General features: G+C 36.3%; 1 protein-coding gene across 2 annotated transcripts in view; it reads left to right on the top strand.

Annotated features, from left to right (window-relative positions):
• SSBP2 (single stranded DNA binding protein 2) overlaps positions 1 to 23,265 on the top strand; it is a 312,057-nt gene that overhangs the window by 5,730 nt on the left and 283,062 nt on the right. The gene's annotated exons all lie outside the window — the stretch shown is intronic.

Raw genomic sequence — 23,265 nt, 5'->3', positions numbered from 1 at the left:
CTGTGAAAGTTATTTGACTGTTATACCAAAATCCTATGTGTACTACCAAAATGATCTGAAGAGTGGTCCATCAAAATTTATGTCTTGTTTTCAGTAATGGTAGAGTAATAGTAGAAGCTATTCTTACCTCCCCCAAACTGTTTATCTTATTCACTGTGTGAGGATATTGAAAAACAGGTGGAAAAATGGTCCAGCCAGGGAATAATAGGGTTTTTCCAGGTGACTTTTAATAGCTTTGCAGGCTGTCCAAATTTATGGTTGGTCATAATGGGTAACTGGTAATTTTTGTTAGAGTAAGTTAATAGTTAAAGATTTTTGAAAAGTGGAGCTAATAATGTTATTGGAATATTGACACAACTAAAAATTTATCTGGACTCAGAAACACCTGAACAGTTCCGACGCAATGAAAGAATTAATATTCATTTCTTGTTCATCTTTAAAAGAGAAACTTCAGTTGGTGTCACTTTTAGTAGTCACGAAACTACTGTCACATTTTACTTTAAGAATTTTGATGATTCTATTTCATTTAGGACCTAAACAGCTTTCCAGCAGTAATGAGCCATCATAGCATTTCACATCACAATTCAGCTGGAGTGAGCTTGAACCAATGACCTGGCAATCTCCTGTTTTTGATCTGCATTAATTTTGCTTCATGGAATATCATATAAATAGTTTGGCACAGAAAAAATTGTAGAGACTGATGTATAATATTTTATCCTTTTTCCCTATTTTTAAGGATTTTTTTGTAATTGTAAGTATAAGACAGTTTTAATACCTATTATAGTTTTAAAATAAAATTTGTTTATTGAGAGAGACAGAGAGAGGGACTGAGGGGGAGAGAGAGAGAGAGAGAGAGAGAGAGAGAGAGAGAGAATGAGAGAATGAGTGGGGGAGGGACAGAGAGAGAGGGCAAGAGAGAGAATCCCAAGCAAGCTCCACACTGTTGGCACAGACCCCGATGTGGGGCTCCATCTCATGAATCGTGAGATAATGACCTGAGCTGAAATCTAGCAGATGCTTAACCTACTGACCCACCTAGACACCCCAATAACTAATATAGTTTAATTATTAATTAGTATAATCTAAACCATATTAAAATACTGGTGAAATATTTGTGAAGGTAAGAATAGTAGATGAAAAGTTATATGTGGCTCTGTCCATGTAAGCTCAGAGAGGAGTTGGTGCTCAAAACAGGCTCTTGCCTGAAATTGATATGGTTATTTCTTTTTAGTGATCTGATATTTGGCTTGAATCTTCTTTTATTTACCTACTTCAGGCTTGAGAAAGAACCAAAGCTACTTCACTGATAGAAGAAAGCTAGGTAAATTCATTATTCTATTAAACTTGATTTTATTTAAACAGGATTAAAATAAATGTTTTCTGTAAAATAAAATCCTAAATACTTCATGAAGAGCTTGTGGAATTTTGCCATAGAAAGTTATTTTTTTAATATTAACAATGACAGCAGTGCTATCATTTGTGTATTTTGTTTGTTTTGGCCCTTTACTTGTATTGTCTCATTTAATCCCTCCAAGAATCCACTAGATTGTAGGTGCTATTTTCTGTTAATGTTACAGAAGAAACAGAGGCTTAAGAGTTTGTCATGCTTTTGGCGGCAGGTATTAAGACAGGAGATAGAAAATGGTTTAATTGATCAGGGTTTAAAAATAAATCTCACATAACAGGATGTCTGGAAGAGGTAGTTTCAGAGTTGATTCAGTGCCTCAAGAATATCAGGGATCATTTTCTTTATCATTCCTCATCGTTTCCCTCCAATCAACACAACATCCCTGCACCACATTCCCAGTATCACTTCCTTGTGCAGCCAAGTCAAAGGCAGGAAGAAGGGTAAGGTTTTTCCTTGTGTCTAATTAATTAAGGAAGAAAACCTTGAAGTTACTTAGCAGATATCTTCTTAGACCATATGGAAGAGAATTGCAACATTTCCTACCCCTACTTTAAACCAATTACTGGTAAAGGTAATGGGATTATTATAATTGGCTTAAATAGGTCATCTTCATCCTCTGAATCGGAAACCTTGTCTCCATTGTGCCTGAACTGCCTAAACAAAACTGGAGATCTTTGGCCAGGAAGATGTATCTTGAGGATATGGAGAAAATACAATGGGTCCCTCCTTTCATGGGTCTTAATTTCAAGGTTGAAGGAAAAACATATAACAATAAACAAGTAAATAAATGTGGTAGGCAACTTCAGATAGTGAAAGGAGCTAAAAAAAAAAAAAGTAATAAAGTAGGGTAATATAGACTGTGAGTGGGAGGCGATGGTAGACTTGGTAGTCAGGGGAAGGTTCTTAGAGAAGGAGACGTTTAAGTAGGGTCCTGAGTAATATTTAAAGTATCAGTCATGAGAAGTTTAAGGGTTAGAGCATTTCAGATAGGTCTAATAATTGAGGAAATCTTTTAGCATCAGCATAATTAATCAAAGATTTATAAAATATTAGTCAAATTTGGAAAAAGAACCGCTGCTTCCTAGAGCCTGGCTTTGTTTTTTACTGAGGAATTGGATGGTGGGTCTAGTTTTTCTGGGCTTTCCTAGCTAATAAGATTGACTGTCTTTCATTTCCTGAACGCAGGGATGTACTTGTTCTAATAAGAACAGTGGAGTATATGGCTTTTATAATAATGTTGATAGAAATAGCAAAGATTTATTAGACACTTAAAACCTATCGTTTTGGCAAAGGATGGTACAACTGGTGTAATTATTTCTCATAAATTTCCCAGGTTGGATTAGACCCTCTTATTTATGCAACCTCTCCTTTTGCTTTTCACATCCATCATAAATTAATGAATTATTTGTATGATGTTTTGTTTAATGTCTCCTCTCCAGGTTAGATTGGAACCTCTCTGAGGCCAAGAGCCACAGTGTCATCTTCTCAGGTGTATTCCTACTGCTTAGCATAGTGCTTGGAATTCTGATTAGGTATTTGTGGAATAAATGGATTCAGGATGTAACCAATTATAAAAATATCATAACAGGATGTCACTATATCTGGTTTATTTTCTTTTCAATATTCTAATATTTGGTACCAGTCTTGTGAGGTAATTTCTAAAGAAGAGTTTTCTATAATGTGGGAATTTAGTGGTCATTTTGTGAATTTCAGGACGATAGGAGACTACCTATTACTCAGAGAAATGTGTGTATTTTTAATATGAATTTTTAATATGAATTTTCAATTAATAAGGAGAATAATCTTGTTATTTCAACAAATTTAATAATATAAACAGAATTATACTTTATAGTTTCAAGGTATTTTAATATACATTATTTTATTGAAGTCTCATAATAATTCTGTGAAATAGATGATAATTCTCATTGACTCTTGATATTTATAGGTAGAAATTCTTACTCAGATAGGGTAATAGAGATGTGGGAGAAGTGAGGCATATTTAGATTTTCTTTTGGTTCCAGGGTCATTGTTTCTTTTATTATACTATGGCTACCTCTTTTAAAATGAGAGATTAATGTATATTTTAAGAAGGCTTATGTATGGGTTTGATTAAACCTAGAATCATGGATTAGATAATAGTTAAAAGTATAAGTCAGTAGTTTGGTTAAATGAAAAATATTGTTATAGTATGAGTTAAACACAATCTTACACAATTATTTAACTCCAAGAATGCTACATTATAAATAAAATCTGATTTTGGTTTGAATCCTTATGCTTTTGTTATGGAAGTTGGTTTGGAATTTGGGGTAGGTTGGATTTCTAATTTATGAACGTTTAGGCTCTTTGATCAAGGAACTCTTCTCTATTCCTTTACCGGTTAGTTTTGATTTGGAGAGCTGGAATAGCAATAGGGAAAGCGAACCTCTGTAATAAGGAAGGGAAAGTCTTGATATGGATTAATGATAGACTATTCTCTTGTTGTTTTTTTTTAATCGTGATAAAATAGTACAACATAAAATTTACCGTTTTAACAAGTTTTAGGTGTACGTTTTAATGGCACGTTCACATTGTTATGCAACCATCACCAATCCACCTCTAGAACTTTTTCATCGCCCCAAACTGAAACTCTGTACCTATTAAATAACTACCCACTTCCCCTTCCACCAGCCTCTGGCAACCACCATTCTATTTTTTGTCACATGAATTTGACTACTGTAGGTACGTGTATGAGTGGAACCATGCAATATTTGTCTTTTTGTGTCTGGCTTTTTTTTTTTTTTTTTTTTTGCTTAAATCCTTAGCACCTTCATAAAGTAGGTATAATTTTCATTTTACATATGAACAGAGTCTCAGTGAAGTTATATACTTTGTCCAAGGCCTTAGTAAATTGCATCGTCTGGATTCATATTCAGATTTCTTCCTTCAGTGCCAATTTTAACCATTTTGCCTGAGTGTTTGATTGCTTAATAATGGGAAAAATAATGGGAGTTGTGAGGGTGGGGAGTGGGAGGGAGTTTGGTTAGTTCTCTTCTCATATATCCATCATTTTTAGTTGGGGTGGGATGCAATAGAAAAGAGAGACGTTAAGGAAAGCGTTTTACATCTGCCAAAAAGGTGGGCAGAATTATATAGCTACCAAAAGTACTCCACAGATAGATCCAAATTCTTTATGTGGTATCTGAGATTTAACAACTTGAATGTAATGCTTGTCAGAGGAAGATGCCAATTAGGCGCTCAGGTTATAATTTCAGGTAAAGCATTTTCTCCATTCTTGTTGTATGTAGAGGTGAAGTAATCTGGCATAAATTGCTTTCCTTAGTAAATTTTAGAGTCACAAATAAACAGATGAGGAATATGTAATGTCTCAAAAAAAACTTTCTTCTCTAATTATGAGTCTTCCAACCAGCGTATGACTTGTTGGTTTTTTGTTTGTTTTTTTGGCTAGGGCATCTGGAAAGTTCCATGTGCTCTAGGAGCAACAGTACAACCATACTGAGTCTAGTACTATAGTACTATAGTACATTTCTGTAGTACTAAATATTAGAAAAATAGAAACATTTCCTTTGTTCATTTTTTTTACAGCATCATGAGCTGCTTGTCATTTATAACTGGATTAAAATTATGTGATGATTATGCTTTATTCAGTGCATTTAAGCAGTAGTAGTTATTATGAAGCTATTAAAAGTATTTCAATTAGCATTTTTTAAATCTTGATTTAAACTGAGAGACTGATGTGGTTATTCTTTCATTTAGAAATACTGTAATGGAAAAACTTAAGTGAAGTTTCTTACCATCGAATACATGCAAACAATATATGTGTGTGTGTATGTGTATATAGTGGGAATAGTTTTTAGGTAGGAGTTCATCTTGGGAAATGACTTAATAATTCATTTTGAATTCAAATTGGCGCTGGGTCAATTATGTAAGTGAGTTGGATTTATAAATTCAGGACCAAAAAGATTTGAGTGTAGGCAAGTCTGTATTAAACATTAAAGGGTGCTGATGCTTTTCCATAGGATGAGTACATCATTAGCCAGAGAACTCATAGCAAGCATTGACAAAAATGTTGTTAATTGCCAAATATTTCTATGTTTGTATTAGCTCGATCCCCAGCAGGATTGCTCCTTCAAAAGGAAAACTGGACAGAGTTTAATGCAAGTATGTTTAAGATTAAAACCCACCAGGGATGGAGGGACACCCAGGAGTTAGCAACAAGGGAAGCTTTACCCCTCTTAGTTCTTTAAAAAAAAAAATTTTTAACGTTTATTTTTGAGACAGAGAGAGACAGAGCATGAACGGGGGAGGGGCAGAGAGAGAGGGAGACACAGAACCGGAAGCAGTCCCCAGGCTTCTAGCCATCAGCCCAGAGCCCGACTCGGGGCTGGAACCTACAGACCGCGAGGTCGTGACCTGAGCTGAAGTCGGACGCTTAACCAACTGAGCCACCCAGGCTCCCCTACCCCTCTTAGTTCTGAAGGGGAAAGGGGGCAATCTACCACAATCTGGTGAGTGCTATGGTCATTGCAGAAAGACCACCCTCCTGGACCTGAGATTTTATGAAGAGGGCCACAGCCACTGTCAAACCCCCTGTAAATAGAGGCTGAAGGCCCAGCAGGGAAGAGATCTCTCTATTCCTGCCATCTGATAAGCTGATGCCTCCTTTCTGTAGAACCCAACTGGAGTCCAGATGGCAAGGGAAATGAGATAATATACTCTTTAGAGATCAGCCTCTTAGGTCACAGCAGGACAGAAAGGGTAGAGAGTAGATCTATTTGGGGTGCTTGAGTGGCTCAGTCGGTTAAGCGTCTGACTTTTGGTTTCATCTCAGGTCTTGATCTCATGGTTCATAAGATCCAGCCCCGCATTAGGCTCTGCACTGACAGTGTGGAACCTGCTTGGGATTCTTTCTTTCCCTTTCTGCCCCTAACCCCCTCAAGCTCACATGCTCTTGCTCTCCTTCTTTCTCAAAATAAATAAATAAACTTAAAAAAAAAAAATGAAAGAAATGTTAACTGTCTCTCTTTGTCAGCTTACCTTGATCCTTCTGAATCAGATCTGAATAACAATGCAGTCTCTGCCCACCAGGACTTTACTTTCCAGATGGGACTCAACTATTGGTCCCGTTTTTTTGTTGTTGTTTTTTTTAAGTTTATGTGCAGCTGAAGCAATCACATGAGGGAACTCATGTTACCTTGCTAGGAAACAAGCACTATGCGTATGTAGAAGGTGCATGGGAATTCTGAAAAGAGGCATGAATCCAGCATAGGGCTATGATATTCTCAGGAGATATTCCTAAGAGGATGTTTATTAAACAAGAAATAAGCATTAGCCACATTTGAGTTCTATGGGGGCACAGAGTAAAGAGTATTCTAGGAAGTGAGAGAAACATGTACAGAAGCAGGAAAGTATTAAGGAGTATGCTATATTCGGTGAACTATAAGAAAGTTTGGTATGACTGGATATGCTGTAGAATAGGTGTAAGATAGGCTGCCAGATATGTCTGGCTAGTTAAACAGGAGCTATTTCAAGAATGACCTTGAATGACAGCTTGACCTGAGAGAGAAGCAATTTTAAGCAGAAAAGTGACATCATCTGAGGTACATTTTAGAAGAATCATTCTGGAAGTAATATGGAAGGTGGGGTAAAGGGTGAGACAGAAATGTTAGAAAGCTATTGTAATAAGTAAGCTGTGGTAATAATACATCATGTTTCTACTCTAGTGGCAGTCCAGCAGATGTCTTAGGATATAGAATACAGAGGACTTGGTGACTTAAATGTGAAAACATTAGAATTTTTAAGATGGCTGTAATTATGGATAGAAGTTTCATTCATAGCCTTGGAGGGACTACAGAAGGAACAACAGATAGGAGGTGTAAGGAAGAAGATGATGAGTTCAGTTTGAGGTGCCATTCATACCTAGAGATGGAGCATGTTCAGAGGAAATCAGATGTGTCGTTCTTGAGCTGGGCTGGGAGTGTAGGGAGGTTTCTAGGCTGGAGGTACAAAATCAAGAAAGGATGGGGAAAGAGAAGTAACACTTGTAAGCATAAGGTACCTGTGTTTCAAGCATTGTGCCAGACACCTTTGTTTATATTTTATGTCATTCTTTAACCAGTGCTGTGAAATTGGTAGTATTATCTCCATTTTGATGAGGAAACTAAAGCTTTAATAAGTAAGTTAGCCAAGTCACACATGTCAAACCAGGAATCTGAACTCAGGTATAGCTCATTCTTTGTCTCTTAAAAAAAAAACAACTTTAGGGGTGCTTGGGTGGCTTAGTGGGTTAAGCATCCGGCTTTGGCTCAGGTCATGATCTCATGGTTCATGAGTTCAAGCCCCCCTTGGGGTAAGCATGAGCCCTGCTTTGGGTGAGCCCCAGTTCTATCTTTCTTCCTCCTCTTCTCTCTCTGACCCTCATTCACTTGTGGCCCCCCCCCAAAAAAAAACTTTATTGAAGTATGACATTCATGCAAGAAAAGTGCCCATATCATATGTGTACAGGTTGATGAATTTTCACTAACTGAACACACCAGCATGACCAAATACCCACATCAAGAAAAAACTTCACCAGCACCCCAGAAGCTGCACACATACTGTGCACCTTCAGACCCTCAACATTTAGCAGCAGAAATTGGTTTTCTTCCTTATACATGGCCTAATTTTCTTCACTAGTATAATCAGTTAAAGCCGTGAGATGGGAATGAAATCATCCTTCATGGGAATGTCCAGGGAGAAAGTGTGTAGAGACCACAGATGGAACTTTAGGGAATATTTAAGGGACAAGTGGAAGAGGAATTTGAGGCAGTCTGAAAAGGAATACCAAGGAGATGAGAGGGAAACTCCTAAGGACTGGTGTCACAGAGGTCAAGGAAGGGGACTTTGGTGAATGGAGGCCTGAGTTACTGAGTTATGCCAGCTATATAGTAGAATGAATGAGGAGGTTAAACAAGGGTCCAATTTTTAGAATAAGAGATTATCTGTGAATTTAGGGAGAATAGTTTCACTGGAGTGGACCTAAGCTAGCATGCAGTGTTTTAAGGAAGTGAATATAAAGAAGGAAGGTGGAGACATCAAATGTGGACAGCCTCACTTGAGAAAGGAAGCAGAGAAAAGACTAGGTACAGAAAAATTGAGATTTTTTACTTGGCTAATTTTGTATGTGCGGGTGTTAATAGGGGGACGCTATTTGATTCTGTCATCTTGTAAAGAAGTTTTCTAGAAACAAAGTTTCATTAGTACTTTAGTTGTGTGGGTGGAGAGGGGTGATTTTTGGAGAGGTGGGGGAAGCTACATTGATCAGCTAAGGCAAGCTTCTGAAAGCTAACAAATTCTGTGTTCATCCTGAGGCTATTTGGGATCCACTATAAGGTTTTTTACTTTATTTTTGAGAGAGAGAGAGAGAGAGAGAGAGGGAGAGAGAACATGTGTGAGTGTAAATGAGTGGGAGAGGGGCAGAGAGAGGGAAAGGATCTGAAGCAGGCTCTGTGCTGACAGCAATGCAAGGCTGGAGCTCACTAACGGTGAGATCATAACCTGAGGTGAAGTCATGACCTGAGCTGAGGTCAGCTGCTAAACAGACAGAGCCACTCAGGTGCTACTCACTGTAAGGTTTTTTTTTTTTTTTTTCAACGTTTATTTATTTTTGGGACAGAGAGAGACAGAGCATGAACGGGGGAGGGGCAGAGAGAGAGGGAGACACAGAATCGGAAACAGGCTCCAGGCTCTGAGCCATCAGCCCAGAGCCCGACGCGGGGCTCGAACTCACAGACCACGAGATCGTGACCTGGCTGAAGTCGGACACTTAACCGACTGCACCACCCAGGCGCCCCTCACTGTAAGGTTTTTAAGCAGGGAAGTAACTTGAACAGAGTTTACTCTCTACCCTTGTGAAAACAGGAAATAAATCATCCGAGATGTTAAAAAATGTCAATTCCATTTTACCCAGATGTAATAACGCACAGATGAGTTGATAAATATGTTTTGTTAGTTTTAACAGGACAAACATAAGCTCAGAGGAAAGCAATGGATATATTGAAATGATATGAAGTATGGTTTATTATTGATCTTCCATTTTTATGTAACATTTCACAATAAAATTTGTTAACACTTTTGCACTGTTAACAGGCAAGTTTACAAAATATGTTGTGAAATATTTGTAAAACACTAATTCCATATTATTACTTATTTAAAAATATATTTCAGTTAATTTTTATTTATTATTTTTATTTTGTTTTATTTTAAAATTTTTGATACAGAGGGAGACAGAGCGCGAGCGGGGGAGGGGCAGAGAGAGAGACACACACACACACACAATCTGAAACAGGCTCCAGGCTCTGAGCTGTCAGCACAGAGCCCCATGTGGGGCCTGAACTCACGAACTGTGAGATCATGACCTGAACTGAAGTCAGACGCTCAAGCGACTGAGCCACCCAGGCGCACCTTCAGTTAATTTTTAAAGTATAAGTTAGATTAAGTCCTGTGTAACATATCATTCATAGCATAATTGCCTTTTACATAAGTCTCATTACTGTTTTATTGGAGGTTTGAAATGTAACTGATAGGATTAGGGTTGTTATTTATTTTTTTGTTATATAGTTAAAAGATATATTAAGTTTTGTCAATATGTATTTTATATAATTCACAACATCCAGCATGAGATGAATTAAAGTTTACAACCATTGCTGTTCTAAGCAAAATCCCAAAGTACTTTCCCTTGGTCATTAATATAGCAATGCTTGCATTCAGGTAAAATCAACAATGAAGAGCATATGCAGGTCAATTTGATTTTTCTTGTGGGAACTTGAATAAAGTGGCATTTATTTGAAAGATCTTCCAGTAAGGGCAGTGGTCTTGATATGAATTAGAAAGTAACCAATTATTGATTGGAGAGGCAATGATGGTCCTGGCTTAAAGATTGTATAGCCTACCATCTTTGAATGTTTTCTTTATAAGTGCTTATTAAATATAGAAAAATCTACTTAAATTCATGAGGCTCTGTATGTAGTAAGTCCATTTACCTTTGCTGGTTGGTTGCTTATATGGTGCATAGTAAGAATTTATACTATGGATATACTTCTTATTATCTGTTTTGCTTCTCCTCTTGCCAAGGCTAGGAACTTTGAAATATGTAAGTTACTTATGTTGTGTAGTAGTAGCCTGCTGTCATTTAAAATACAGTTGAGGGAGGGAGATGCTTGCATTGAACTAAACAAAAACCAAGGTGAAAAATATCTTATTTTAGGTTTACCAGGCCTTTAAATTATTAAAGATGGCTTTGAGATACTTTGCTATGTTGTCTATTTTATTACATTTTTTTTCTTGCTTACCATTATTGTGGAAGTAATACATAAATTAAACAATGATCTTTTTACCTATGTGTTGAAGAAATTATAAAGGCAAAGTAACAGGTACAGGTACAAAGTAACAGGATTTTGCTTCTCCGTGTTATCTACCAACTCATTTAAGTAGCTTTAGCCCAAATAAAATAGTCTAAATTATCAATTCTAATCAGAAAATATCATTCTTGGGGCCCTGGGTGGCTCAGTCAGTTGAGCGTCTGACTTGATTTCGGCTCAGGCCCTATTCTGACAAAATATAGCCACTGTCACATGCTTTGGGAGATCTTTCAGTTTCCTAAGCTATATTGCTACTGGCAAATGCTGCCTAAAATTGTGACATTTGGGCAGATCAGAATGAGTTATATAGAAAGAGGAAAGGAATCAGTAAAAATCTAGGGTTAATAATTACTTAGATTTCTTAACAAATAAGATCCATTAGCAAAGTTGGAAGACACTATAAAGGACAATTCTTGAACTTGTTTGATTTTAAATAAAATAGTCTACTTTAGGTAAATTCTAATAAACTGATATTATGTGAAATATATAGCTTATCAGTGAGAATATTTCAATTTTAAGTCTAATGAATTACTACTTGTGTGGCTGAATTGGGGGTTTCTGACCTTCCCTTCCAGCTGTTGATGTATTGATGGGGATCCCTATAATCATAATTTATTATGAGCAAAGGAGACTCATTTTTCTGATGTCTGAAAGTCATGGGAGCCCTCTCTATTCCCTCTATGTCTACTACTATATGACTAGTTCTCCTCTGGCTGACTTCCAAGTTACATTTTTCATTCAATGGAATACTGAGATTGTTGGGGTGTTTATATATATATATATATATATATATATATACACACACACATACATATATACACATATATATGTGTGTGTATATATACATATATATATATATATATATTGTGTTGGTGACTGATAGTATTTTATCTTGCTGATTGATAATATTTTTATCTTGTTGTTTGACTTTAAAATGAACTCAGGAAGACCTTTGTCTATTATTGGGAGATTCTAGATGTATTTATTTTGCTTGACAAAGAAGGCTACAATTTTAACAAGTTTATTAGAATATTTTAGAAATTTAAATATTTTGATCCAAATTGGAGGGTCTTATAATTTAGAATTACTTTCTAAGACCTCTTTTCTTCCAGTTATGAGAGAATTATTCATTTAACTTTTTTAAAGGCAGAAGTTGAATGCTTTTTGAATGTGCTGTTTCCTAATTGTCTAAAATGACAAGAGATAACTTATAGCAATGTATTAGGCTGCTAAAATAGCTGACTGGAGGGAGTGCTTTTTTTTTTTTTTTTTTTTAACTACAAAGGGCATAAGATATTCTATTTTAGTGATAGGTGTATCTGCATAAAACTCAATTTTACCTGTAGTCAGGGTTTCTTATATATGAATCTTTCAAAGTAACCAGGCTGCAGAGCTTTATGCCAAAAGCAGCTTTGTGGTTTGACAGTGTTCAGATTGCTTGTTTTGCTTTTATTTATTTGCATATGTAATTTATTGTACCTGTAAAAAGGGAAGTTCTTATAAAAAGCAACAAAACAGGAAAAACAAGCAAGTTGTCATTTCTTCTGGTAGATTGTGATGTAGAGATTAGTTCAAAAAATTAAGTTTGAGAGATTCCATTTAATCTTGGTAGAGTTTTGATAGGAAGTTGAACATGTAAAAGTAAAAGTATTTTATTTAAAAATTAAATTAAAAATTAAGCACATTATTTACAAGATACTAAGAGTAAACTTACAGAGTACATTGGCATCAGTATTTATTGCATGTGTTGAATTCCAGAATATAAATTATAACTTTGTTCCATAAAGGCCAGTAATTTTTTTTTTTTTCAACATTTATTTATTTTTGGGACAGAGAGAGACAGAGCATGAACGGGGGAGGGGCAGAGAGAGAGGGAGACACAGAATCGGAAACAGGCTCCAGGCTCTGAGCCATCAGCCCAGAGCCTGATGCGGGGCTCGAACTCACGGACCGCGAGTTCGTGACCTGGCTGAAGTCGGACGCTTAACCGACTGCGCCACCCAGGCGCCCCAAGGCCAGTAATTTTTAATACATGTTTATATAGTATTTATCCATACTATGGGTCATGGATTACCACTTTATTTTGAAAAAAGAGAACTATGTTTTCATATTTACAAACTGAGAAAAAAGAATTAAGAAAAAATTGAAGAGCCAAATGGTTTAACATCATATATCATTGATTTGGGGATGTTCTTGTTTAAAATAATTTTATATTATCGTTCTGATTATGTTTTTCTACTTTTGATGTAGCTTTGTAAGGATTACTATTAAGACTTTCTAATTCACATAAGTGAATGATATCAGAGATAATCTTGATTTGACATAAGATCAAATCAAAGACCATTTTTTTAAGTTTATTTACCTGTGGGGAGGAGGGTAGAAAGCTGGGGGGAGGGGGCGCTGAATGTGAGTGAGAGAGGGAGAGAGAGAGAATCCCAAGCAGGCTTGGTACTAATCAGTGCAGAGCCCAAGCCTGACTCAGGTCTCGAACCCAGGAAGCATGAGATCATGACCTTGAAATCAAGAATCCGATGCTCACCCAGCACCCCTCAAAGACGATCTTTTGGAACCAGTTTTAAATCCTTGAAGATAGAACTTCTCATTTTTCTATTTAAATTAATGTTGTAATATAAGAAAATTCTGTTTTGGGTTTTATCTTATCATCTTCCCAAGTTACATAGAACCAACAGGGAGGAGAGAAGCAAAGTCGTGGATATTATCCCTCCCAAGTAATCTACAAATAACTGGTTCATTGTTTCTAAAGGAAGGGGAAAGGATATGTTCTAACTTGGATGATGGCTTCTTCTATAGATGTGTTGAAACCTGGAAATGGAAAAAAAATCACATTAACTGAACTGTGTTTGGATAAGGTAGATGAGTTTCTATTTTTTAAAGTTCTTTACTGGAATGGTTACTGGAACACTTGAAATGGATAAGCATTACTGCCTGAAGCTTATTAAGGCAGCCAGGAAATCTTTCACCCTTGCTTGGCATAAGTAAAGATACTTTTCCATAGGATATTGCCAAAGATTCATTTGGCTTTGCAATCACCTGGACTGTTGTGATTACTTCTTTAAGGCAATAATTATACTCTATGAAAATATCAATCATTACTTTTAAAATCTGGTCATCTAAAAAAGGTAAAGGGTTAATGTATAATTTCTTAATAAACTATTAACATACTTGAATGACCTAAGGAAAATAAGATATTAAAGTAATAACTTCATCATCATCTTGCAGTCCGAATGAGGTAGATGTTACACTGTTTTATCCACAAAGAATCTGAGGATTAAGCAGTTAGAAACTTAAGGTGATACATTTCAGTATTTATAGAATATATGTGAACACTTTTTCCATCAAACATTTGTTTTTTAATGGATAGAGAATTTCAGTGTTACTAGATGAAAAAATTCTGGAGATGTTTCACAACCATGTGAATATACTCAATACTACTTACTGTACACTTAAAGATGGTTAAGACGGTAAATTTTATGTTATGTATTTTTTTTTTACCACATGCAAAAATACTATTTAGAAGCGATTTCATTTTTGTTTATTAAATACATTTTCAGTGAAGAATAACATGATGTAAAATGTTCACTATTTTAGTTTGTCATCCAAAGTGAAACTACTGAAATTTTATTGCTTAAGAGTAACCTGAGTTTCTACTAGTTTTGGCCTGAGCTATAAAAAATCTAGTTTTTTTTTTTTCTTTACTATCAGAAAATTGTTTTTCTTTAAAAAATCTAGTCAATGATAGAAAGTTAAAAGATAAGATATAAATGAGAATTATGGTAGCACGGAATGAGTGTATTTCATTTTGTCACTCTGAATGAGAAGTACACTTTTCAATAGAGATAAAATTCAAATAAGCTTGCGCACTTTTAGAATTACATGTTTTTGACTATGTGAAATGTCTTTTTTTTTTTTTTAAGTTTATTTATTTTGAGAGAGAGAGAATGCATGCATATATGGGAGAGGGGCAGAGAGGGAGAGAGAGAATCTTCAGAAGGCTCCTAGCTGTCAGTGCAGGGTGGGAAGGCTTGATCCCACAAACCCCTGAGATCAACACCCGAGCCAAAACCAAGAGTTGGTTGCTTAACCCACTAAGCCACCCAGAAACCTCTGTAAAATGTCTTTTAAAAATACAATTATTTGGGGGTGCCTGGGTGGCTCAGTCATTTAAGTAACCAACTCTTGATTTAAGCTCAGGTCATGATCTTACTATTGTGAGATCCAGCCTGAGTTGGGCTCTGCACTGAGTGTGGAGCCTGTTTGAGATTTTCTCTCTCCCTCCCCCTCTGCTCCTCCCCCATGCACTGGTGTGCTCTCTCTCTCTCTCTCTCTTTCAAAAATATACAATTATTCTGTGGCTGTTTTTCAATAGTGAGAGTAAGGCATTTGTTTTCAAATACACTGAAAAGTGTGTACTTGGTAGGAGTTGTATAGTTTGGTGATGCCAAGTTAATTTTGATGCCTTTTCATGTGACAGAACAGAAATACAACATCTCACTCAACTAAAAAACAACCAACCCGGGGCGCCTGGGTGGCGCAGTCGGTTAAGCATCCGACTTCAGCCAGGTCACGATCTCGCGGTCCGTGAGTTCGAGCCCCGCGTCGGGCTCTGGGCTGATGGCTCAGAGCCTGGAGCCTGTTTCCGATGCTGTGTCTCCCTCTCTCTCTGCCCCTCCCCCGTTCATGCTCTGTCTCTCTCTGTCCCAAAAATAAAAATAAACGTTGAAAAAAAAAAAAAAAAAAAAACAACCAACCCATGGAAAAAGCCAGTCTTTTTTTCTTTTTTTTTTTTTGGGTGTCTCTCTCATGACTATCAACATTTATTTTATGTACCTATATTTTCTAAAACTATTACCCTTTTTAAAAAATCTTTTAAAAAGAAAGATTGATAATATTGAGCCAATCATTCATTTAGAATTTGATATTTTAAATTATAAGATTTGGTGCATTTATCTCTGTAACTGTGCATTTATTTATTTTGGCCATAATTGTAGAGGTCCAAGTTAATAATATTCCTCAGTTCGTGGCACAGTATCATCTTTGGTCCATCTCAGGCCTTTCTGCTATTTAATTCACATTCATTCACTCATTCATTTGTTCTTATCTACTTTCATGCCCCATTTCTACAACTCCAGCCCCATAGGTCTATCCAACTTGCCATATATATATATATATATATATATATATATATATATATATGTTTATATGCATGTATACACACACACACACACACACACACACACAGTCTCTATAACTACTGCATTGGAGATTTGTTATTTTGCATTGTCTAACTGCTTGAGAATTTCTATCTTTGAGGTATTTCTTTTCTCCTTTTTTTTTTAAAGAATTATTTATTGTCAGATTGGTTTCCATACAACACCCAGTGGTCATCCCAACAGGTGCCCTCCTCAATGCGCATCACCTACTTTCTCCTCTTAAAAAGAGAGAATCTAACGTATCTGAAGCTAGGATAGTTGAGATGAAATATTTAAGGACAAATACAACCTAACTCAGTGATTTATAGGAAGTAAATAAGTTTAATGTGTTGAAAGCATTGAGAAATCTAAGAGAGTATATTATTTACTCTTTTATTAACTCATTGACTTTTTGTAACTCACTAAGTAATTAAAAGATAAATAACATTTTCCGTTAAAAACCAAATTTGGTTATTCTTTGCAATTGGTTATAACATTGCATGGGACCTCATAGGATTCAGTAAATGTATGGTGTCTGTTTAATGCCACACCTACCAATTTCCTTTTCTTTCTTTCTTTCTTTCTTTCTTTCTTTCTTTCTTTCTTTCTTTCTTTCAGATTTTATTAAGTGATCTCTATACCCAATGTGGGGTTCAAACTCACAACCCCAAGATCAAGAGTTGCATATTCTGCCAACTGAGCCAGCCAGGTACCCCCACATCTACCAGTTTATAAATTGCCTTGACCTTTTGCAAAACTTAATTCATGCTTGGGGGCCTTAATTGTTCAATATGATTTGGACATCAATCAAGCAAAAAGAATTTATTTCATAAGCAATAAAATATGTAGTTTCCAGTTGATAGTCTGGTTGGTGACAACCCTCCCCCTTCAACATTATCACTTTTTTTCTTTTTTTCTAATCTTTTATTTATTTTTGAGAGGGAGGGAGAGAGAGAGCAGGTACATGTGAGCAGGGGAGGGGCAGAAAGAGAGGGGAACAGAGGATCTGAAGCAGGCTCTGCATTGACAGCAACAAGCCCAATTCAGGACTTGAACTTACGAACCGTGAGATCATGACCTGAGATGAGATCATGACCTGAGCTGAAATCTGACACTCAACTGACTGAGCCACCTAGATGCCCCCAACACTATCACTTTTGATCCACACTACTATTGTGTGTGGTAAGCATGTCAGATTTATCTCTATTTTAATAAAGGAGAAGTTGAGACTGAAGACTTCAAACAACTTGCACAAAGTTACTTTGCTGTGAAGTCATTGTCAGGACTAGGACAAATCTTCTGATTTCTAGGCCAATGTTCTTAATTCTTTAGCTGTGTTTCCATACTCTTTTCCTGAAAGAACTGAAGGAGGTGACTATGAAATCAGGCCATCTTAAAGTGGCTCCATTACTAATGTTTCTATTTAATGTGGCATAAGAAATGGTTTTTTAATGTTTATTTTGAGAGAGAGAATGAGAGGGAGAGAGAGGGCACATGTGCAAATGGGGGAAGGGCAGAGAAAGGGAGAGAGAGAATCCCAAGCAGGTCCCTGCTGTCAGCACAGAGCCTGACATGGGGCTCAAGCTCATGAACTGTGAGATCATGAACTCCTGAAATGAAGAGTCGGACGTTTAACTGACTGAGCCACCCAGGTGTCCCAAGAAATGTTTTATTAAAAAAGAAAAGTGCTATTCCTTTTGACAAAACTTTGAAAATCATTGCTGTGTATCATTGTTGCTGCTGCTTTTGTTTTGGCATGGAGGCTCTAAGTCTAATTAATCAATGTTAACTCTACAAAATAATAAAAAGTCTGTGATTCCTGATATACTTGGTGCATTTAAATCATCTATCTTGTCATGTCACACTCCTCATTACATTTAGATTGAACTCAAACTTTTTATTGTGGCCTGTAGGATCATGAATGATCTGATTCTTGCCTAAGTCTCTCTCCTATAAGACAGAGTGAAATTAATTAATAATTAGTAGACTCCAAACTCCAAGAATGCAGAGACTATGTTTATCTCATTTACTCTTGAGTCCTTAGTCACTTTGCACATAGTTGGTCCTTGGTAAGTATGTATGTATGTATTTATTATTTTTAAAGTTTATTTATTTTGAGAGAGATAGAGCATGAGTGGGGAAGGGCCAGAGAGAGAGGGAGACAGAGAATCCCAAGCAGGCTCTTCACACTTGGCACACAGAGCTTGACATAGGACTAGAACTCATGAAACCTTGGGACCATGACCTGAGCAGAAATCAGGAGTCGGATGCTTAACTGACTGAGCCACCTAGATGCCCCTCTGTTTATTTTTACATGTTTTGTTATCCCAGCATAATTAGTATAGTTTTTCTCCTCAGCTTTATGGAGATATAATTGACATATAATATTATGAAAGTTTAAAGTGTACAACATGCTGATTTTATATACTCATATATTGCAAAATGATTACCACCATAGTGTTAGCTAATACCTGTATCACTTCATATAATTACCATTTTGTGAGAACATTTAAGATCTTCTCTCTAGTAACTTTCAAGTGTGTAATACAGTATTATTAACTATAATTACTGTGTTGTACATCAAGTTTCTATAACTTACTCATGTTTTTAAATTTAAATGAAGTTAGTTAACATACAGTATAGTATTGGTATCAGTAGAACCCAGTGATTCATAACTTCCATATAACACCCAGTGCTCATCTCAACAAGTGCACTCCTTAATGCCCATCACCCATTTAGCCCATACCCCCACCCACCTCCCTCCCAGCAACCCTTAGTTTATTCTCTGTGTTTAATAGTTTTTTATGGTTTGCCTCCCTCTCTTGTTTTTATCTTTTTTTTTCCCTTCCCTTCACTTACGTTCATCTGTTGTGTTTCTTAAATTCCACCTATGAATGAAATCATGTATTTATCTTTCTCTGACTTCACTTAGCATAATACACTCTACTTCCATCCATGTTGTTGCAAATAGCAAGATTTCATTCTTTTTGATTGCCAAGTAATATTCCATTGCCAAGTAACATTCCATATATGTATATATATATATATATATATATATATGTATATATATATATATACACACACACACACACAATGCAATATATATATACATATACATATATACGTGTGTACATATATACGTATGTACATATATACATATATATACACAACGGAATATATATATATATATATATATATATATACACACACCACATCTTCTTTAACCGTTGATCTGTTGATGGACATTTGGGCTCTTTCCATAATTTGGCTATTGTTGATAGCACTGCTATAACATGTGCCGCTTTAAATCAGCCCTTTGTATCCTTTGGATAAATACCTAGTAGTGCAATTTCTGGATCGTGGAGTAGTTCTGTTTTTAATTTTTTGAGGGACCGGCATACTGTTTTCCAAAGTGGCTGTACCAGTCTTCATTCCCACCAACAGTGCAAAAGTGTTCTCCATTCTCTGCATCCTTACCAACATCTCTTATGTCCTGAGTTGTTCATTTTAGCCCTTTTAACAGGTGTAAGGTGGTATCTCATTGTGATTTTGATTTGTATTTCTCTGATGATGAGTGTTGAGCATTTTTTCATGTGTCTCTTAGCCATTTGGATGTCTTCTTTGGAAAAGTGTCTATTCATGTCTTCTGCCCATTTCTTCACTGGATTATTTATTTTTTGGGTGTTGAGTTTGAGAAGTTCTTCATAGATTTTGGATCCCAACCCTTTTTCTAATATGCCATTTGCAAATATCTTCTCCCATTCCATCAGTTGCCTTTTAGTTTTACTGATTGTTTCCTTCACTGTGCAGAAGCTTTTTATTTTGATGAGGTCCCAGTAGTTCATTTTTGCTTTTGTTTCCCTTGCCTCTGGAGATACGTCTAGTAAGAAGTTGCTGTGGCTGAGGTCAAAGAGATTGCTGCCTGTTTTCTCCTGTGGGATTTAGATGATTTCTTGTCTGACATTTAGGTCTTTCATCCGTTTTGAATTTATTTCTGTGTATGGTGGTAAGAAAGTGTTCAGTTTCATTCTTCTGCATGTTGCTGTCCAGTTCTCCCAGCATCATTTGCTGAAGAGACCATCTTTTTTCTATTGGATATTCTTTCCTGCTTTGTGGAAGATTGGTTTGCTATATAGGTTCTGGGTCCATTTCTGGGTTCTGTATTCTGTTCCATTGATCTGTGTGTCTGTTTTTGTACCAGACCATGCTGTTTTGATGATTATAGCTTTGTAATACAGCTTGAAGTCCAGAATTGTGATGCCTCCAGCTTGGTTTTCTTTTCAACATTACTTTGGATATTTGATGTCTTTTGTGGTTCCATATAAGTTTTAGATGGTTTATTCTGGCTCTGTGAAGAATGCTGGTGCTATTTTGATTGGGATTGCATTGAATGTACAGATTACTTTGGGTAGTATAGACATTTTAACAATATTTAATTTTCTAGTTCATGAGTGTGGAATGTTTCTCCATTTTCTTTGTGTTTTCTGTAGTTTCTTAATTTTTTTTTAATGTTTATTTATTTTTGAGAGAGAGAGAGACAGACAGACAGTGCGAGTGGGGAGGGGCAGAGAGAGAGGGGGAGACACAGAATCTGAAGCAGGCTCCAGGCTCTGAGCTGTCAGCACAGAGCCCAAGATGGGGCTCAAACTCATGAACCATGAGATCATGACTTGAGCCGAAGTCAGATGCTTAACCGATTGAGCCATCCAGGTGCCCCTCTTCAATTTCTTTTATAAGCTTTCTATAGTTTTCAGTTTTCAGATCTTTTACCTCTTTGGTTAGGTTTATTACTAGTTATCTTAGGGTTTTTGGTGCAGTTGTAAATGGGATCAGTTCCTTGATTTCTCTTTCTGCTGCTTAATTATTGGTATATAGAAATGCAACCAATTTCTGTATGTTGATTTTATATCCTATGACTTTACTAAATTCATGTATTAGTTTTAGCAGATTTTTGGTGGAGTCTTTTGGGACTTACGTGTCATCAAGTGTTGTGTCTTCTGCAAAGAGTGAAAGTTTGACTTCTTCCTTGCCAAATTATATGTCTTTTATTTCTTTTTGTTGTCTGATTGCTGAGGCTAGGACTTCCAGTACTATTTTGAACAACAGTGTTTAGAGTGGACATGCCTGTCGTGTTCCTGACCTTAGGGCCAAAGCTCTCATTTTTCCCCATTGAGGATGATATTAGCTATGGGTCTTTCATACCTGGACTTTATGATGTTGATATATGTTCTTTCTGTTCCCACTATCTTGAGGGTTTTTATCAAGAAAGGATGCCGTACTTTGTCAAATGCTTTTTCTGCATCTGTTGAGAGGATTATATGGTTCTTATCCTTTCTTTTATTAATGTGATGTATCACGTTGATTGGTTTTTGGATATTGAACCAACTCTGCAGCCCAGGAATAAATCCCACTTGGTCCTGGTGAATAATTCTTTTAACATACTATGGGATTCAATTTGCTAGTATCTTGTTGAGAAATTTTGCATCCAGTTTCATCAGTGATATTGGCCTGTAGTTCTCCTTTTTAGTGGGATCTTTGGTTTTGGAATCAGGGTGATGCTGACTTCATAGAATGAGCTTAGAAGCTTTCCTTCCATTTCTATTTTTGCAACAGTTTGAGAAGAATAGGTATTAACTCTTCTTTAAATCAATGGTAGAATGCCTCTGGGAAGCCATCTGGTCCAGAACTCTTATCTGTTTGGAGATTTTTGATAACTGATTCAATTTCTTTGCTGGTTATAGGTCTGTTCAAAATTTCTATTTCTTCCTGTTTCAGTTTTGGTAGTGTGTGAGTTTCTAGGAATTTGTCCATTTATTTCTGATTGCCCAGTTTGTTGGCATATAATTTTTCATAGTATTGTTTTATGATTGTATTTCTGTGGTGTTGGTTGTGATATCTCTCTTCTTCATTCATGACTGTCTATTTGGGTCCTTTCTCTTTTCTTTTTGAGAAGTCTGGCTAGGGGGTTATCAATTTTGTTTATTCTTTTGAAGAGCCAGCATTTAGTTTCATTGATCTGTTCTACTGTTTTTGTTGTTGTTTCCATGTCATTTATTTCTGCTCTAATCTTTGTTTTATTCTCTTCTGCTCGTGTTAGCTTTACTTGCTGTTCTTTTTCTAGTTCCTTTAGGTGTAAGGTTAGGTTTTGTATTTGGGACCTTTCTTGCTTCTTGAGATGGGCCTCAACTGCAATGCATTTTCCTCTTAGGACTGCCTTTGCTGCATCCCAAAGGGTTTGGACTGTTGTGTTTTCATTTTCATTTGCTTCCATGTTTTGTTTTGTTTTAATTTCTTCTTTAATTTCTTGGTTAACCCATTCATTCTTTAGTAGGATGTTCTTTAACATCCATGTATTTGAGGGCTTTCCAAATTTTTTCTTGTGATTGATTTTAAGTTTCATAGCATTGTGATCTGAAAATATGCATGGTAGGATCTGTCTTTTTGTACTTGTTGAAGGCTAATTTGTCACCCAGTATGTGATCTGTTCTGGAGACTGTTCCATGTGCACTCGAAAAGAATGTATATTCTGCTTTAGGATGAAATGTTCTGAATGTATGTTTTAAGTCCACTTGATTCAGTGTGTCTTTCAAAGCCATTGTTTCCTTGTGGAAATTCTGCTTAGATGATCTGTTGTTGTAAGTGGGGTATTAATGTCCCCTACTGTTATGGCATTACTATCAGTGAGTTTGTTTGTTTCTTTCTTTTCTTTTTTCTTTTCTTTCTTTCTTTCTTTCTTTCTTTCTTTCTTTCTTTCTTTCTTTCTTTCTTTCTGTTTATTTTTGAGAGAGACAGAGACAGAGAGAGACAGAGGGTGAGCAGGGGAGGGCAGGGATAGGGAGATAGAGAATCTCAAGTAGGCTGCAGGCTCTGAGCTGTCTGCACAGAACCCAACATGGGGCTCAAGCTCACAAACCATGAGATCATGACCTAACCTGAAGTTGGACATTTAACCAACTGAGCTACCCAGCTGCCCCTCAGTGAGTTTCTTTATGTTTGTCTTTAATTCTTTAATATTTGGGTGTTTCCAATTTGGAGGCATAAATATTTACAATTGTTAGCTCTTCTTGATGGGTAGACCCCTTAATTATGATGTATGCCCTTCTTCCTCTCTTATTAGAGTCTGTTTTAAAATCTAGTCTGTATGATATGAGTATGGCTATTTCAGCTTTCTTTTGACATCCATTAGCATGATAGATCGTTCTCCCTCCCCTCATTTTCTAAAAAATTTTTTTTTTTCAACGTTTATTTATTT

The sequence above is a fragment of the Lynx rufus genome, unplaced genomic scaffold (assembly GCF_022079265.1).
Source record: "Lynx rufus isolate CCGP_SWC_20201006 ecotype Redwood Valley unplaced genomic scaffold, mLynRuf1.p SCAF_1, whole genome shotgun sequence".
Taxonomy (NCBI): Eukaryota; Metazoa; Chordata; class Mammalia; order Carnivora; family Felidae; genus Lynx; species Lynx rufus.
The sequence above is the reverse complement of the archived record's forward strand: the minus strand, read 5'-3'. Positions and strand labels throughout refer to the sequence as shown.